At 43.3% G+C, this 13251-nt stretch overlaps 1 protein-coding gene across 7 annotated transcripts in view; it reads left to right on the top strand.

The window, feature by feature from the left end:
* Nucleotides 1–13251, top strand: part of RALGAPA1 (Ral GTPase activating protein catalytic subunit alpha 1) — a 5382632-nt gene that overhangs the window by 5295627 nt on the left and 73754 nt on the right. The window contains exon 41 of one of the 7 annotated variants that reach the window (XM_044074132.1): nt 6339–6356. The exons of the other annotated variants lie outside the window; for them this stretch is intronic. The gene's annotated coding sequence lies outside the window, so the exon portion shown is untranslated. The remainder of the gene's footprint in view (nt 1–6338; nt 6357–13251) is intronic. 7 annotated transcript variants of the gene reach the window in all.

Below are 13251 nucleotides of genomic sequence, written 5' to 3'. Positions count from 1 at the left end.
AGAGAGTTTATGCTTCATCCAGTTTCACCTTACAAGTGCTAAGCCACCTATCCCATTTTACTAGACTGCAGAGAGACCTTGTCGAAGAACTCTCTGAATCTGCCACAGAGTCCATGTCTGCCAAGGATCAGAAGAACCTTTTCTTCCAGAATGGTCACTCTACTTTCCATATCTAATGTGCCCATGAGGTTGGTCTCCCACGCTGCAGAGGGCAGCCGGTTTGGGCATTGCAATCAGGAGGCTGTGTAACTTCGCAGAACCTTTCAAGGTGTCATTCATCAATGCACCCTTTGTCCTTGTTCAATCCAACAGTAAGAGACCCATGCTTCCAGAGTGAGAATGATGGAAAGACTTTGAATGCCATCGGAATCCATTTTTCTAGCTCACAGAGGTCCTTCTCCAGGAACCAACATGGGGGAAAAATTGTGGTTCAGGAAATCTCAAGGTCCTTTTCAGGAATCTCAGGGAGACGGGCTAACAGCTACAATGGAAGACGCTGCTCCCATGGTAGACAGTGTCCGCAAAACACAGGGTGTCAAGATTCCTTTTTGGACAGACCCTTCCAGTGCTCCAGAATGGCGACCTGGCTGCCCTCCTCTGGAGGCATTGGGGAGGCAGTTCTCCTTACACCCACAATCCTGGGCAGCCATCACACATGATCAGTGGGTGCTAAGGATCATATCCAGAGGATACTTTATTCCCTTTTTGGAAAACCCAAAACCAAAGTCATTCCTCTCCGTTGTCACACCCAGAGGGAGAAGACAGCTCAAGAAATCACAAAGCTGCTATAAAAGAGAGTCATCCAGGAGGTCCCTTCCGACCAGATAGGATCGGGCATTTACTCAAAATTCTTTTTAGTACCAAAAAAGATGGGGTACCTGCAGCCATTCCTGGACTTGACATCCCTGAACAAATCAGTAAAGAATTAAAAATTCAGGATGGTCACGGTCCAGTCCATTCTACCTCTTCTGAGAATGGAAGACTGGATGTGCTGTATAGACCCGAAGGATGTGTACTACCACATCAGAATGGACAGGCACTCCAGACGGTACCTTTGTTTCAGGCTGGGAGTCAGCCACTACCAATTCAGATCTCTTCCATTTGGTCTCACCTTCGCCCCCAGGGTGTTCACCAAATGTATAGTGGTGGTTGCAGCCCATCTCAGGCTACATGGATTCTGTGTGTTTCCATATGTGGATGACTGGCTCCTAACCCCACCAACCAGGCATCTACTTGTCCAAGCCAGAGATTATTTGTTACAGGTAGCTCCCTCTCTGGGCATAACGATCGGTATTCAGAAATCCCAGTTGCAGCCAGCTCAAACCATAGACTTCATCGAACCATGTCTGGACGCAATCTCAACAAGGGCCTACCTCTTTCCATACAGCATCACAACTTTGTGATCTCATATCAAACAGATTTTAGCCACCCCTGACCCCACAGTGAATTTAGTACTGAGGGCTTTGGGTTCCGTGGCAGCCACTATAACTATGCTACACACAGCCCGCCTACACATGAGAGTATTGCAATGGGCTCTAGCAGTTCAGTGGTTATTGCACAGGCAGCCCTTAAACTTTCCGATCAAACTTTCATGTGGATGCAGGGACTCTCTTCTTTTGTGGCTTCATTCCCCAGAGGTCATGCAGGGATGACCCTTTGTTCTTCCCCTCCCAAAGTCAAGCTGACCACGGATGCTTCCCAGACAGGGTAGGGGTGCATTTTCTGGGTCGGATGGTCCAAGACATGTGGACTCTCCAAGAGACCAAATTATGCATCATTGTCCTGGAGATGAGAATGGTCCTTCTAGCATTGCAAGCGCTACACAGTTTTCTTCCTCTGGGAACAGTTGCAGTAGAGTCAGACAATATGTCAGTTGTCTGGTACATCAACAAAAAGGAAACCAGATCTTGCCCACTGTGTCGAGAAATGATAAGAGTGTGGCAGTGGGTGATCTCTACCAACAGTTTTCTTACAGCGATGCACATTGCTGGGTAAGCCAACATCCTGGCGTTCCAGGGTTCTTCTGATGCCTCATGAGTGGTCCATGAATCAGTCAGTGGTAAACATAATTGTCCACAAATGGGGTCAACCCTGAGGCAGTCTGCATCCCCCTTCAAAAACAAATGCAGCAGCATCTTTGCCCTGATCTCTCCACAGGGTCAGTTACCAAGGGGTGGCTCTGGCTGTTGCATAGCCTTCTGGTCTGCTTTACGTGTTCCCTCCAGTCCCTTTAATCCCCAAATTTCTGCAAAAAGCATATAGGTTGAAGAGCAAATTTATCCTTATTGCCAACTTCTTGCCTCATTACATCTGGTTCACCTTTCTTTGGTCTCATCTAATTTGCCTGCCAATGACTCTGGATCCAGTTCCAGATCTGCTGTCTCACCCAGATCTCTATGGGCTGAAATTATGTGCATGGTTTCTCCAATTCCAATGATGACTAGAAACTCCAGGCTTTCATCCCCGGGCCGAAAAATCTTGATCTCTCCTCACAAATTCTCTACTAGGATAATCTACAAGAGCAGATGGAAGATATTTTCCCTGTGGGCCCTATGGACCCAACAACAACAGATAGATCCTGTCACTGCTCCCATTCCGAAACTTTTGTATTTTTTGCCTTTCCTCTTCCAAAATGGAGGCAGCTACTCCACTGTGAAAGTACAGTTAGCTGCTATTTCCAGTTTTCATATTGGGCAAGTCTACCCTTGCCAAATGGTTGAGAAATTGTATTTCCCTTGTGTACTCGTCCAAGAACAGGCCATTACCAGGCAGAATCAAGGCTCATTCTGCAAGGTCTATGGCAACTTCTTTTGGTCTAGGGTGTCTGTTGACATTGGTACAGCCGCAACTTGGTCAAACTCCCATACCTTTGTTACTCACTACAAGTTGGACATTACCTCCAGGAACAGAACTGCCTTTGGCCCTGCAGTGTTCTATAATATCCTTCCATGAGGGCTGCCCTAGAGTTATTGTAGCTTGGGACTCTGACATGTTGAGGAGGAATGATAGTGACAACATCAGATAAAGAAGTTATGTTCTTACCATAATGTTCCATCCGTGCTGTCACTGCATTCCTCCTCAACTTTCCTTCCATCCTTCCCCCTGTATATGACTGTGAGAGACCTGTTTGATGACTTCATGGGAATCACAGTTCCTGGCTGAACTCCTGATCTTTTTGCTTGATCTTATATTCTCTGGTATTTATAAGGCTATTTTTGCCTGTGTTAAAGTAATTGTGTTCGTACAGAGTTACTGCAAACTTTATAAGGCTATTTTTGCCTGTGTTAAAGTAATTGTGTTCGTACAGAGTTACTGCAAACCTGATTTGAAGTTGACTGGGGTAATAAAGCATTATGGGTCGGATGGGAGGAGCTTGAGCTTCTATTCCTCAGCTTGGAAGACAGCCGAGTCAGATCCAAGGGTCGGATCTGGAACCCAAAGGCTGTGGAGGAATGCAGTGATAACACAAATGGAACATTATGGTAAGAGCATAACTTTTTTTCAACATAATTTACTGTATTTTTTCTGAAAAATTTTTATCAAATATTTATGCATAACATACATTAAACAAATATTAAGATAAAAATGTATAGATCTGATGTCTTTTCTCCACGTCTTCAACCTGTGGGTTACGGGATCTGCCCAGGATCCAGTGCCAACCTTCTTTCAGAGACTGTGATCCCAGAGCTTCACCTCCATTACCCATAATACACTGCTCCCCATCCATCTCAGATCTTGTCTGCCAAGTTTAGAGACTGCACTGCAATTCGCTAGCTCTATCATTGTGTCCTTTTTCTTAGCAGAACTTTTGGCTTTTGTCAGCTTCCTCTAACTCTTTGGGACTCTGTTCAGTGTTATAGTTAGTTTTGCTGTTGGCATATTTTTCTGTATTCTGTTGTTAGTCTGTTAGTTGTGGTTGTCTGGACATTTGTGCATTTTCTGTCTTGCTTAATCTTATTCAAAAAAAAAAGTAGTATACTCTTAGATTAATATTAGCATTTATCATGAGTGCTTGTGATATTAGTTTTTAGGGTTTTAGCTAGATAGTTAGGGAGATAGTACTGGGTGTTTGGTTTTGTTTGTTTGTTTGTTTTTTTGTGCTTCTTTATGCTCATTTTTCTAGGAATGGACAAAGAAAAGGAGAAGAAGAAAGGCTTTAAAAAAACTATGTAGTTTTGTGTCCACACTTGCCCATGTTGGCTAACACTTGCCAACATGCTATGATGTCAAGTGCCAATGTCCCAAGAGAAAAGGACAACTATTAAACCCAGTAAGTCGACCCTGATCCCTAGGACTACATTCCCGAACTCTGAGGCAAGCCCTGCTCTGACACTGCCAGAGTTGAGAAAGCAATGAAGGGGTGAGTGCCTGAAGCAGCCATGCCATCAAAGCTGACTTCAGTGACAGGAAAGTATAATGATAAAAGATACAGCCAAATGCTCCGGCAAAGTGGCTGGAAGGAACCCTAGCCTAAATTTGAGCCTGCAAAAAGGAGCACATCAGCTGCTCCAAATCTGATGACTTCAAACTCCCAATGGATTAGAAAGAATGAGCCGATGAGGCAATTAAAGAAGCCTTAGATACCCTCCTACTGGCATTAGGGTCCCACAACCAGATCCGAAACAGAGAAGCTCGAATCAGTGGCAGAGATTGTGAAGACAACAAAGAATTCCCTGGAGTAACAGGTGGAAAAAGGAGCACGCACATTGCCTGGACTAGCCACATCCTTAACTAAGAAGGAACTGGGAATACTATATATATGTAGGGTACATGGACTTCCCTGACACTGGTAACATGGGGGATGGAGTCAGCCCTGGCACCAAAGGAGCCATAGGGCTTGAAAGTCAGTGAACGTTTGGCTCCAGCTGGTCAGATTCTATGGCAGCCAACCTCTTACAGTCCTCTCTATTTTCAGATCAAGAATTTGGGTCTTTATCCTTACGCTGACCCTGGTCACCCTCTTCTGGCTTCTTTCTGGGTGATGGCTCAGGGAAGAGGCATGTGCAGCTGTCGAGGTTTACAAACCCTTGGGAACAAGTTTTGTTTGGCTTCCCAAATTTTAGTAGAAAAGGTGATTAATTGCCTGGACATTCATAGACAACTTTGATATTATTTGGACAGGATCAAAGCCTGTAGCAAAACATAATGGCTCTTTGTTTCCTTTTCTAAGGCCAGGCTGGTAAAGCCTGCATCTAAAGTAACTTTGCCCAAATGGCTTTCTGACTGCGTTTCCTTTGTGCATGCTTTGAGAGGAATTCTTTACCCACAAAACCTAAGGGTCATTCTACCCGGGACAGTTACAGTTTGTACTGCCTTTTTCTCTGGAGCTTCTGTTGATATTTATGTTGCTGCAAATTGATCTAGCACTCACACATTTATGTCCCATTACAAATTAGATGTACATTCGAGATCTAAGGCCTCCTTTGGTTCCCCTATTCTGCGGAATGTTATCTCTTAAGGCCTTCCTGGGATGATTTGTGTCTGGGGGCTCTGTCCCTCTGGTTGAAGCTTGATAGAAAAGACAACATCGTTTACAAAAATTATGTACTTAAATGAAAGATCTGTTTTGTCTTTTTCTGTCCAGTTCAACTATCCTTCTCTCCTGTCCCCCTCCTGTAGTAATGGTTTGTTTCCTGGTTGATCAGGCAGTCAAGCCTACAGGGTGTCCCCCTTCCAGTTCATTGATTAAGTTCCTTGAATTGTTATGCCTGTCCTAGGAGTAATGTTAAAGGCAACTTGATCTGTGGTGGATGGGGGAGCAGTGTATTATGGTTAGAGGAGGTTGAGCTCTGAAACTGAAGTCTTTGAAAGAAGGCTGGCATCAGATTTGGGTCAGATCCAGATACCGACAGGCTAAACCAGTTGGAAGCAGATAACACAGATCTATTGTTATGGTACGTATATAACTTTTGTTTTGCAAATAGTTATGATAATTTACTTTTTTAAATAGACTGTGCTGTCCATATGAACTTTATCTGCTGTTTGCTACATTACTGTTTATGCATTTAAAACTGTCAGCTGTATTTCTGATTCCTTTTGTTACAATTTAGTGTTTTCTTTTCTCACTGATTTGCCGATTTCACTCTTACTGTAAATTAATTATAAACTCCTTGATTGTATAACAAGTAGTTTACTTTTTTCCTGTTTGTGTTTTATATATTGGCATTTTTCTCTCTCTCTCTTGATTTGGTGTTCTGCCAATAAAATTCCTGTGATCCTTTGTAGTTGCTGAATTGCTGCTTAACTTGAGTAGTACATTTTTGCCTTATGAAATGCTGTTGTATTTTCCCTTGCATCACAGTGCCTTTGTCAATGTGCATAACTCTTTTGTGTTGCAGTGCCTTCATTTTGAATTGGTAAGTTTTGATTTTTGTTGAGGTTTCTATATTACTTGTTTTATGTTCTGTTACATTTTTCTTACTTTGCACAAATTTTCAAATTTTGTTACTTCTAGCCCTCCACATTTTTTCTTAACTTTGTACCTGTTTTTTTTTTTTTTTTAACATTGTTTCTTCTGGTCCTATACCTCTTCTGAGCTCCAGTATTCTGGCACCTACCATGTATTTTCTCTTACTGGAAGTTGAGAACTGGGAGATGATTTTGTCTTGTGCTGTAATTTAAATTGACTCCAAAAAAGATAATATGTAGTGTCATATTAATTTGAACTTTGTTACATGCTTCCTCTTACACAGTGTAGTATGCCAAATAGGAAGACACTTGCCCTGTCCAGGAGAGGAGAGCAGACCTCTGCCCACTTAGTCTTCTTCCCCTTTTGTGGCGTGCTTCTCTGGTACCTGGTCCCTTTTTTATCCTGGCCCCCTCAGAGTCTTCTCAGACAATACCACTGTGTTGTGGTACATCACCAAGCAAGGGGTACAGGGTCCTACTTCCTTTGCAGATTATCTCTTCAAGCATGGGATCTAGCTGTTGGGTACCAAGTGACTCTTCAGGCAGTTTGCATTCTTTCAGAGTACAGTCTGGTGGTAGACTCAATGAACAGAATACAGGCTCATGAATGGATGCTTTACAGAAATGTGTTTCTGGACATAGTCCAGTGGTGGGCTATTCCTCAGGTAGGTCTTTTTGCCTCCCCTCTGAACAGGCAACTTCCCCTATTCTTTTGAAGAGTACCAAGTCATGTGTCTTGGAAAGTGGGTGCCCTGTCTTTTCCTTAGACGGGAATGTTTCTGTATGCCATTTCCCTCCTTCCTCTGTTGTCACAACTTCTGCACAAAATCAGGCAGGCCTCCCACAATATCTTGCTGTGAACTCCCTTTTGGCCCAGACAACATTGGTTCTCCATTCTTTATCACTTGGCCGGGGCACCACAAGTTACCTCACTGGGTGGACCTTCTCACATAAGACAAGGGATCTGTTATCCATCCCTACCTGTCATCTCTTCATATGACACTGTGGGTGACAGGGTTTTAATTCTTTTCAGGCACCTCTTTTCTGAGGACGTGCTCTGGGTTTTGCAGGAGGTCAAGAAAACCCACTCCCAGAAGGCCTTACATGTTCAAATGGAAAAGATTTTCTGCCTGGTGCCTCTTTCGCCATCACAATCCCCTGTTGGTGGGGGGTTCCTCTGGTCCTCTGTTATGTGTATGATGTACTCCATGCTGGGTTTCTGTATTCTTCAGTTAAAGCTTGTCTGCCCTTGCATGCTGGGTTGCTATATTCTTCAGTTAAAGCTTGTTTGTCCTTTGGCCTCTTGATTTGAGTTCAAACAATTTCTTAAAGACGTCCTTCATATCAGGCCCTCCCAGAAAGCCAATCCCACCTTCTTGGGACCCCAATTTTGTACTTGAAAAAATATCTTGGGTTCCTTTTGGACCTGCTACTTCAGCTTCCTTGCAACATTGTACTTGGAAGACTGCTCTTCTGTTAGCTATTACTTCAGCAAAGTGAGTGTCTGAACTTCAGGCTCTCATGGCTATGATTTTAGTTTTTCACAGAGACAGGGTAACTCTTTGACCTAATCCTTCTTTTATGTCCAAGGTGGTTAATGAGTTTTCCTTTAATCAGTCTATTTTTTCCTTCTCCAAAGTCTTCCAGTGAGAAGGTACTTCACACCTTGTATCTACATAGACAGCTCAGGTATTATTTGGATGAAACAAAGGTAATTCGCAAGTCTGAGCTGCTTTTTGTTTCTTTTCATCTCAAGACTTTGGTTTTGGCTATTTCCAAGCAAATCATGTCATCCTAAATGTCTAAGGCTATTGTATTTTTCTTATTCCTTTCATGGCAGATGTCTTGCTTCATCTGTAAAGGCACATTCTGCTAGATTGATTGCCTCTTCTGGAGCTTTTTCAAGGGTTTGGACACCAGTTCCATCCTTGAGACTGCTGCTTGGTCCTCTGTTCATACTTTCACTAAACATTATAAATTAGATGTTATTTCCAGAGCCAGGACAAGTTTTACCAGGGCTATTCTGCTTGGGTTTGTAGAGGGCTCTTCTGTGGCTTCCTCCTGCCAGCTACCTTCTTAGCTGTTGTACTCTCCCATATGTAAAGAATACTGCAACAATTATATGAAGGACATAGTCTGTGAAGGACTAGCCACTCAGTGTAAAATATGGCTCTAGGTGATTCGGTTGTGTTGACTGCTGTCGCCAAATGGGCATGGGTATTTGCCATTGATGATTGGGTTGATGAGACAGCCGACTTTCGCCTATGCCAGGGACACATGCTAACAGTGGGAGGGGGGGTGTATGTACCCCTCTTGGCCAGTGTGTATCTGCCATAATGCCCAGCAGCTCTGGGTCAATAAGATACTAGCTGGCATCCAGTTGCCCATCCTGGGTTAACCTGCCAAACATGAATTCAAAATTGCTACACTCAGTTTAGGTTCACTGACAGTATGGAGCTTGGAAGTGGATGACATGATAGTACAGAGGAGGTTGGACATCCTATGTATTCAGAAGACAAGATAGAAGAGCAGTGCAGCAAAGCCATTTGGCTTGGGATCCAGAGCCTACTATTTAAGAGGAGGACAGAAGTGAAATGGTGTGGAAATTGTGGTGAGAGAGAAGCTTCAGAAGGCAGTGAGGGATGTGATCTGAATTAGTGACAGACTCATGGCAATCAGACTCCAACTTAACACTAGGACAGTATTCATAATCTCAGCCTAGACCCCACAGCAGGGTTGTGATAGTGAAGAGAAGAGTGCATTCATATAGCAGTTACAGTAACTACTAGATAAAGCAGAACAACATGAATTGTTGTTGCTAATAGGTGACCTGAATACATATATTGGGACAGACAGAACAGAATATGAGGACTGCCTGGGTCCACGTGAGTAGGACAACAGGAATAAAGAAGGAGAGGCTATTCTAGACTTCTTTTTGGCAAATGGCTTGATGGTAGCCAACACATGGTTCAAAAAGAGAGTCATAAGGTCATGTAGAGGAGTGGCCAACATACAACTTGAGTAGACTTCCTTTAGTAAGAAAAGGGCATTGGGGTAGAATTAGTGATTGTAAAGTCATAGTGATTGTAAAGTCATCCCCAGTAGAGAAGACTCAAAGGTCAACAGAAACTAGGCTTAAGAACTGGAAGTTGACTGGTAAGTAAGCACAACAGTTCAAGGAATTACTCAAGGGTCTAGCATCCCAAGAAGAGGAGGACGAAGGTGGAGTTGAGGAAGAATAGCAACACCTCAAAACAGTATGTGCGAGGACTACAGAACAGATATGTGGCCGAGCCAGGTATGGAAACAAGGTACATAAGGAAAGCTGTTGATGGATTGCCGAAGACCAGAAAGTCATCAAAAGAAAGGAGAAGTTCAGAAAAAAGTGCAAGATAGAAAAGACAGATCAGGCTAAGAAGGAATACTGGTTAGTAGAGGGCTCTTCTGTGGCTTCCTCCTGCCAGCTACCTTCTTAGCTGTTGTACTCTCCCATATGTAAAGAGTACTGCAACAATGATATGAAGGACATAGTCTGAGAAGGACTAGCCACTCAGTGGTGTAAAATATGTCTCTAGGTGATTCGGTTGTGTTGACTGCTGTCGCCAAATGGGCATGGGTATTTGCCATTGATGATTGGGTTGATGAGACAGCCGACTTTCGCCTATGCCAGGGACACATGCTAACAGTGGGAGGGGGTGTATGTACCCCTCTTGGCCAGTGTGTATCTGCCATAATGCCCAGCAGCTCTGGGTCAATAAGATACTAGCTGGCATCCAGTTGCCCATCCTGGGTTAACCTGCCAAACATGAATTCAAAATTGCTGCACTCAGTTTAGGTTCACTGACAATATGGAGCTTGGAAGTGGATGACATGATAGTACAGAGGAGGTTGGACATCCTATGTATTCAGAAGACAAGATAGAAGAGCAGTGCAGCAAAGCCATTTGGCTTGGGATCCAGAGCCTACTATTTAAGAGTAGGACAGAATTGAAATGGTGTGGAAATTGTGGTGAGAGAGAAGCTTCAGAAGGCAGTGAGGGATGTGATCTGAATTAGTGACAGACTCATGGCAATCAGACTCCAACTTAACACTAGGACAGTATTCATAATCTCAGCCTAGACCCCACAGCAGGGTTGTGATAGTGAAGAGAAGAGTGCATTCAGACAGCAGTTGCAATAACTACTAGATAAAACAGAACAACATGAATTGTTGTTGCTAATAGGTGACCTGAATACATATATTGGGACAGACAGAACAAAATATGAGGACTGCCTGGGTCCACGTGAGTAGGACAACAGGAATAAAGAAGGAGAGGCTATTCTAGACTTCTTTTTGGCAAATGGCTTGATGGTAGCCAACACATGGTTCAAAAAGAGAGTCATAAGGTCATGTAGAGGAGTGGCCAACATACAACTCGAGTAGACTTCCTTTAGTAAGAAAATGGCATGGGGTAGAATTAGTGATTGCAAAGTCATCCCCAGTAGAGAAGACTCAAAGGTCAACAGAGACTAGGCTTAAGAACTGGAAGTTGACTGGTAAGTAAGCACAACAATTCAAGGAATTACTCAAGGGTCTAGCATCCCAAGAAGAGGAGGACGTAGGTGGAGTTGAGGAAGAATAGCAACACCTCAAAACAGTATGTGTGAGGACTACAGAACAGATATGTGGCCGAGCCAGGTATGGAAACAAGGTACATAAGGAAAGCTGTTGATGGATTGCCAAAGTCCAGAAAGTCATCAAAAGAAAGGAGAAGTTCAGGAAAAAGTGCAAGATAGAAAAGACAGATCAGGCTAAGAAGGAATACTGGTTAGCTAACAAAGAGGCTGAGAGAGGAGTTGCAGTAGCAAGCAACAGGAGGTTCGAAGCACTCTACCAGCTTCTAGAAAGTGACTCAGTAGATGGCACAAAGAAACAATACATTAATTCATTCACTGCAATGGAGCTCAGGATGTTTGCACTGTAACTTCCCATGGGTGGAGCCTGAGACTTTTGACAGAATCAAATTATGTCCTCACATTTCAAACAAATTTTCATATCTCTGGAACCACAGGGATTATGAAAGTAGTATAAATGGCAAACTCTTCAGCGAAAACTACTTTTATAGTGGTAGCATTCTTTAGGTTCTAGGTCTTAAACTGAATTTTATAAGTCACAGTAAACACAGTAACTATTACATTTGTAATATTTTGTAAACAATTTACAATATCTCAGGAAACACTATCATTACACACATACTGTTAGCAGCATTTTATTCATTTAGCTGAGAGCTTTCATATGAGGCTAAGGAGTTATGTCTCTTACTTGGTTATTGAGATAATAATATCGTAAAAACAACTGTTAATATGTATTTACCAGCAGTAGGTATCAGACTCCTGTCACATTGCATGAAATTTCTGGATAGCGTGATTGATAAACAGATATACAGAGTAGTGGAAAGTAAGATGGGAGATAATGCAGTTCAGATTCAGATCAGGATGCAGCAGAAGTGACCCAGTGTATGCAGTGAGACAGATAGTTGGGAAGATTCTAGAGATGAGGAAAGAGGCCAACTGGGTGTTCCTAGACTTTGAGAAAGCATATGACAAGGTCCCAAGAAAGCTGTTTTGGGCAGTCATGTGGTAGTTCAAAGTCCCAGAAATACTGGTAGAATTAGTGCAAGCCATGTACAAGGACCCAGTGACTCAAGTACTAACAGGGTTCAGTCCCACAGAGGGGTTCCAGTGGGAGTGGGTGTCCGTCAGGGTTCATCGCTGAGCCCACTACTGTTCACAGTGGTGAATGGACTACATTAACAAAAGGTTGGAGTGGACATATCAACAAAGTTGCTATATGCAGACTATGTATTACAATCAGACTCGGAGCAAGAACGTCAGCAAAGGATAGGGGAATGGAATGCAAAACTGAAAGCACATGGGATGAAACTGAGTACAGATATGACAGAGGTAACGGAAATAAATGGGGGAAATTGGAAGAAGCTGAGAATTGAGATGGAAGGGAAGATAGTGGAACAGGTTAATATCATCTGGGATGGGTGGTGGAAGCGAAGGGAAGTCTGAATGAAGAGGCAAAGCTAGAATCAGAGGAGCAGCAGCCATATAACATAGCATGTCAGGTTTAGTGCATGACGAAGAATGTCAAAGAAGCTAAAAAGTAAAGTGTACGAAACAGTGATGTGATCAGTACTACTGCATGGTACGAAACCTGGGCAGTAAAGGCAGAGCAGCTGAGGAAATTAGAGGTGATGTAAATGCAGTGCCTGAGATGGGGGTGGTAGGATGCACACTGTGGGACAGACAAAGAAATGAGGTCATATGAGCAGAAGTAGCATCAACTGCAGAATAGATAAAAGAGGACAGATTATGGTGGTTTTGGCACGTGCAGAAAAGCAGAAGACAATCTGGTAAAGGTGATTTGGGGCAGACAGAAGAAGGCAAGAGGAAACGAGGGTGTCCAGCAAAGAGGTGGATGGAGGGATTGTGTAAGAGAAGATCTGTGACAGTCAGGCATGAGTGTCAAAGAAGGCAGGAGTGCAAGAGAGAGATGGCGATAGTTGACATGACACCCTGACCCCATATAGAAAATGGGAAGAGGGGGTTGATGATAATGGCGAAGATGATAGAGTTGTGTAAATTCTTAACACAAGAGTAGAAGATGTCCTTCTCTTCACTGTTGCAGTATTTGGCCCCATCCTCCATCCCCCTCTTTCCTAGTTGTTGTTCCTGTGCTTTCTTGCCCTCCCAGCCAAGGGGCCCTTGCATTCTCTTTCCTTCTGTCTTTTTTCATTCTGGATGTACATGTTCCCTTTTGTCCCTGAGGGTATTCTTTTCCGCCTGGGGCAAATCA

This window comes from Protopterus annectens, chromosome 6.part0 (genome assembly GCF_019279795.1).
Source record: "Protopterus annectens isolate FY-2018-M chromosome 6.part0, PAN1.0, whole genome shotgun sequence".
In the NCBI taxonomy this organism is placed as follows: domain Eukaryota; kingdom Metazoa; phylum Chordata; order Ceratodontiformes; family Protopteridae; genus Protopterus; species Protopterus annectens.
Note: the sequence above shows the minus strand (reverse complement) of the source record. Positions and strands in the feature narration are given on the sequence as shown.